This window comes from Vanellus vanellus (assembly GCF_965231255.1).
Source record: "Vanellus vanellus genome assembly, chromosome: 14".
In the NCBI taxonomy this organism is placed as follows: domain Eukaryota; kingdom Metazoa; phylum Chordata; class Aves; order Charadriiformes; family Charadriidae; genus Vanellus; species Vanellus vanellus.
Window position 1 is genome coordinate 7,215,933 of NC_138919.1, and position 6,046 is coordinate 7,221,978.

General features: G+C 40.3%; 1 long non-coding RNA gene across 1 annotated transcript in view; it reads left to right on the forward strand.

The window, feature by feature from the left end:
• Positions 1–6,046, forward strand: part of LOC309677877 — a 59,927-nt gene that overhangs the window by 44,472 nt on the left and 9,409 nt on the right. The window lies entirely within an intron of this gene.

The following is a 6,046-nucleotide window of genomic DNA, read 5'->3' on the forward strand; positions in this document are numbered from 1 at the left end:
GTGAGCATAATGCTTTAAGTTCGTGGCAGGAGGGGAGGAATCTCAGAAAATCCTTTTTGGTCTGTAGATCTGTTGTATTGACCATCTTACCCTGGAGCTCACACTGTCTGCAGTCATTAACTGTTCCAGGGGACTCACTGATTCTGACCATTTTGTGTATGAGTGTATTATTATAATGTGCTTTGATTAATGAAAATGACATTACGTCTATACAGAGTGAAAAACACAGGCCTTTTGGGGCTCCTATGTGTTACTGCTGTACAAGAATAAGCTTTGATCATGTTCTGAGGCAAAAGTAGTAGCATAGATTGGGGATGTGTAACAGTTCAGAATGTGTCTAGATTCAAATTTAAAAGGCCCAAGGACATCGGTTTGAAATGGTTGGACTCAATATGGTTTCAGAAATAGGTCTTCTGAGAGATTATTATTTTCTCAAGTAGCTAATACTTAGTTCCTCCATACTAGGGAATGAGCAGTGTCTTCTAGTTAAAAACTTCCAAGCTGACACGTGGGATGAGGAAGACTTTGGAAGATGGTTTCCTTAGGGAGAAGGGTGGGTGCACCACTTTAGTATCAATCTATGTTTTTCTTTCCTGTCTCCTAACAATGATGAATAACAGATGTGTAGTTTTGCAAACAGTGAGTGAAGCAAAACAGGCTTGGAGGTTATGCTGAATTGCTGGGTCTGTCTCAAAGAAGACACAGCATATACTCCGAAGAGGAGCATGGAGAAGCGTGCTGAAGAACAAGCTTCACCAATGAAAAAGAAAAACTGAACTGAAAAGGAGAGTGCGAAAGGCGAGGGTTCCCCAAGTTCTTCTAACTTAATGATACCCAACCTCCATTCTCATGGGGAAGAGGAGAGAATTCGTATCTATGGAATAGGCTTAAGTAATGTCTGGGTTTTCTTCTGTTGCACTGCCATCAGGAGAGGCTTAACTTCTTATGTTTAATTTCAGAGCTTTCACATGAGATATCCAGGTTGTGGGGTTTTTTATTTCCTTCTTTTAAGGAACATAATTCTGAGGATCAGGCTCTGAAAGGAAACAAGACGAATAGTCAGATCACAAGCCTGGGCTTTGGGAGAGCAGACTGTGGCCTGTTCAGGGATCCTATTGGATATGGTCCCTGAGAGAGGGGTCACCGAGATCCTACTATTTTTTTCAAGGATGGCCTCTGAGTTTGAGAATGGTCTATTAAAACAGGCAGAAAATAAACCAAAGGTGGCAGGAGGCCTGCACAGATAAACAAAGAGCTGCTGACAAAGCTCAGGCATGAGAAAGATGCATGCAAGAAGTGGAAGCAGTGTCAGATCACACAGGAGGTATACAGAGACACTGTCCAAGCATGAGGGGATGGTCAGGAAAGCCAAAATCTTACAAGGGACATGAAGAGCTAGAAGAAGGGCATCTACAAGTGTATTGGCAACAAAAGAAAGACTAAGGAAAATGTGGCCCACTGGGTGAATGGGGCAGGGGACTTGGTGACAGCAATATGGAAGAGGTTGAGATACTCAATGCCTTCTTCACCCTTGGTCTTTACTGGTAAGGTGTGTCCTCAGAAACCTCAGGTTCTTGAGGCCAGTGGGAAAGTCTGGAGCAAGGAAGACTTATGCTTGGTAGGGGAGGATCAGATGAAAATAAATAAAATTCTATTTAAACTTGAGAAAATTTTTTTTTTACTGTGAGGGTTATCAAGCAGTGGAACAGGCTGCTCAGAGGGGTTGTGGAGTCTCCATCCTTAGTGATATTCAAAACCTGACTGGACACGGCACTGAGCAATGTCTGGTTGACTCTGCTCTGAGCAAGGGGATGGCTGGACCAGATGATCTCCAGAGGTTGCTTCAACTGTTCTGTGATTCCATGAAATCAGTGTTGTTGAAGCAGCCGCAGAGTGAAGACCTGAAGCTTTGACTCCAACTTCATATCTTCAGATTGAATATTGCAGAGGTCTAAGTCAGTGCATAACCTCGCCCAAGACAGTAGTTACTTACCGAACTTAGCATATATTCTTCATTTGATTTGGGATTTCTTATTATGTTAATGGGCCTGCACGTGCTGTAAGTAAATACAGACCTGGACATTCCTTGACTTTTGGTAAAAGTGGAAATACCAAAATGCACCAATAGTAAGGCAGGAAAAAAAAAGCAGGTGTTGAGAGGTGCCTCCCATGCTATCCCCCTTAATAAAATTTAAATACAGTAATGTTATGAAAAAGTGCAGTTGTGCAAGTCTATTACCAAACTGTAATGGTATTTTAATGCAAATTTCCAAACTCAGCACTCTCTTGTCTCCATAGTTAATATTCCTTGTCTCCTGTTATTCACACCTTAATATCCTGTGCTGAAAGCAAATGCCAGATCTTACCCACGTGAGTAGCTACACTGAAAAGATTTGTCATATGAGCACCAACACATAGATTGACTGGGGATGCCATCTGTAAATTCTGTGTGGTGAGGCATTTAATCTGTACATGACAAATTCTGCTTCCTTCCTGTGATTTTAAATAAAAAAAAAAAGAAAAAAAAAAGAAAGGAATAAACTACTAGTAGATCTGGGTAAAATAAGATACTTTCACTATAATCAGTAACCTTGTGCCACTGAACTGGGATTATTGTTAGTGAAGATACTTAGATCCATTGTTTTCTTTCTCTGTTTGGAGGCCCAGTCCATAAACTTTTATGAGCTATAGTTTAGATAATGTTAGGAAATAGCTTGTCTGGAACTAAAATTATCTCATTGTTTGAAACAGGCAGGGACAGGTTTTTGGTCTTTTCTGCATTAGTCTATTTGCTATTAAAAAGATCTTATCTTTCAAGTATTATGGAACTGTGTGCTAAATTTCTGGTTTTATACATGGAAATACAGTGGATCTTGTTTCTTGATGTCTGTGGCTGCATGTGAGTACAATAATTAATGATTTAGTTCATAAGAAGAGAGATCTGTGGAAAAAAAAGCTGAAAGAATGTTTCTATTCTGTTGAGGTCTTTTTTAAGAGATTCTCAGCTTTATCTTGGTGAGTATCTTTATGGTTTAGAAATGTGTTTCCTTTGACGTATCCCCATCACAACCGGGATTAACGGCATTCTGGAGGATGAGTGTAAATTCATTTACATAGTAAATCAGTGGCAGAACAAGACTACAGTCCAGGTTTTCTGCATTATCCACCTACCTTGACTTCCAAGAAGCAAATGGTGATTTGTTTCTAGTCTTTTTGGATTTATATAAGTTTTAGCCTAAGTCCATGGAAGTCTCCTTCTTTCTGATAGCCTAAAGAAAACTGTTTACTTTTAAAATGAGGATGTGCACTAATAGCAAACTGAAATGTGCTGCATGCATGGATACTACTAATGAACAACAAGAGCACTTTCTTCACTGAGGTTTTTTTCCACTAGGGTAATATACTTAGTATCTTATGGTCAGTTATAGTTAGGGAAGAAGATGATTTTTGCACGGTATTATTATTTTTGCAGTACTCAGTAAAAAATTATTCTGGCTGATGGTAGCTGAATCTCAGGGAATTGGTGGAAAATGATGCTCTCAAAGAACAGTACTGTCAGAGATCCATGGTTTTAGGAATTCACTCTTAGTAGGAGTTCACACTGTGTTCAAACAAGTTCAGTGTTGTTTGCACTGACAATGTACCAAGTGAGTACTCCACCCAAAAGCAGAGCCGAGGTCTTGGAGAGAACACTGCTGAACAAAGGCACAGTCAGAAAGGAGCTGGAATTTGTGATGTTCGAAACTCTTGTTCAGCCCCACCATCTCAATCCCAAAGCCCCCAAATTTTCAAATTCAGGGTTTTGATTCAGGCTGACTTTTCGCTGATGTTGATTGTTTTCAAACAAAGATTTTTTTTTTTCCTTTTTTCTCCTTCTGTCCAGAACTGTTAAAAGAACTCAGCTCTCTTAAAAGTGCCTCCCTTCTGCTATATATTTCTTAATTGAGTTCTTGGCATAAGGAGGGGAGAAACTATTTCTAGCTATTAGAGTAGCTGTGTGAACTGGGAAAGCCTCCAACTTCTAGAAATATATTTAAAAGCTTCAAGAAGATCCAAATTTCCAAATAACTCTTACTCCTTTGCTTGGTCAGCTGTCAGTATTTGATAAATAGGGTGGGACTATTGTCAATATTTAACAGCTCAACACAAATATTATTCTTCATACATTGTGAAAATAGTATATGAAATGCAAATCAAGTGCTTTATTCTACAGTTTGGTAGTAACAGAAGCAAGTGATAAAATCTCCCTTGCCTCCATACAAAGGCATAGAGGGGGAGGAAAACGTTACCAGTGGTAACAGTCTTCCCTGCTGGGAAACAAAGCAGCGAGATTCCTCACTCCTCCCACCTAAAGTCATGTCCCAAGGAGGGTTCTGTGATAGAAGTTTGCTGTGAAGTGTTTCTGAGTAAGAAACAGCAAGGTACGACTATTAATTCAAACCAGATTTCCAGTGAAGCCTTCAGTAACTGAGGTTCTCCTATCTCCAGCAGCACATCACTGGAGACCCCTTGAACTGCTCTGCAGTTGTATATTGCAATACAAACACAAGTTACTTCTGGTACTTTCCCTATATCTGGAGAAATTCCTCCCGAAAAGCCACCATTTTGCATCGGCTTGCTGGATGGGGCAGCCTGCCCTGTCCATACTCATGTGCAGCGTGACTACGGTGTTATCCTCATTCAGAAAATCAAGATGCAGTGTAGTCAACGTGAGATGGGTTTAATGAGTTGCGCAAGTAGGCCTGGATGTCACTTCCCAATCCTGTGTTCCTAAATGGTTTCCCATGATTTTAAGTCTTTAGAAACGTATCACTGTGTAAATGGTTTGATGCAATAGCCAGGAGATACGCTCGATTTCTCTCCTTCAGTTAAAATGTAGTAAGATAGCTCAGCCACAACCATGCTCAGCGAAAACCGAGGTTAACTTGCAAGGAAGTAGCAGCACCGCTCAGCCCGGCGCGCCTCATCAATGTCACTTTTATTGGTTGCTAGATTAAGCCACCACCCACCCACACAAAACAAAGGATAAGGAACAGAGCCAGTTTAGTCAGGAGACTTTCAAATCTAGCATTGTTTCGGATTTGGCTTTGGTCCAGCGTAAAATGCGTTTTGTGTGTTCCTAGAGCTGCCCCATAGAGAGGACCCTGAGGTAGCAGGAGACGGCTCAGTTACTAGAAGTGTAGTTTGCCGGTTACTCTGTAAATAAGTGTGAGTAAATCCAGGAAAGAAACACAAATAACAGTAAAACGTTATTACTCTATTTTGTCCAAAGCAGTCAGACCGCTTTACCGCTAGTTAAAACTAGTTCTTCCTCAAATCCTTTACTAGGATTACTGCATTGTTAATGTGTTTCAACTGCCATCCAGAAAAGTCAGATCTCAAAGCCCATTCCATCCTTCTCCTTTCCGCTACACAGAGTAGTGCTCCATTGAGAACTAGAAAGCTGAGCAATCTTCACTTACAGACTGAAGGACAATTTCAGTGCACTTTAAGCACATCATGTTGCTGTACGCAGGTTCTATTCCCACTTTGTCTTTAACTTTCTCATTAGTCACAATAGAGCAATGGTACTGTCTTTGCTGGTGAGTGTGACTCCTCTAAGATCTAATGATTGATAGCACATATTTCTAAATAGTTAAGAACTTTCAGACTTAGGCAAATATCACGTCAGTCACAAATCAAAATAAAAAGAAAAAAAGAAGTAGAAATGGAAAGATCCCCTCTCGATGAATACAGGTTACGCGTGTACCTGAAGTCATTGCACTGAAATTGCCCTTCAGCTTCTGTGAATCAAGTTTTTTCAACCTCCTCTAATTCCAAACAGCAAATCTGGCATTGCTAGACAGTGGGAGAGTCTAAGAATGGGGGAAGCATTTAAACTGGACTTTTCCAGACAAGGACTGAAACACAGATGGCAGGTTATCCTGAACAGTTAAATCCTGTACTGTACTAATTCTGTTGAAGTATTGCATTTCAGTCTAATGGTTTCTCTAGATAGTAACTCACATGCATCTCGCAGTATTTGTCTGGTTATTTTAGTGTGGTC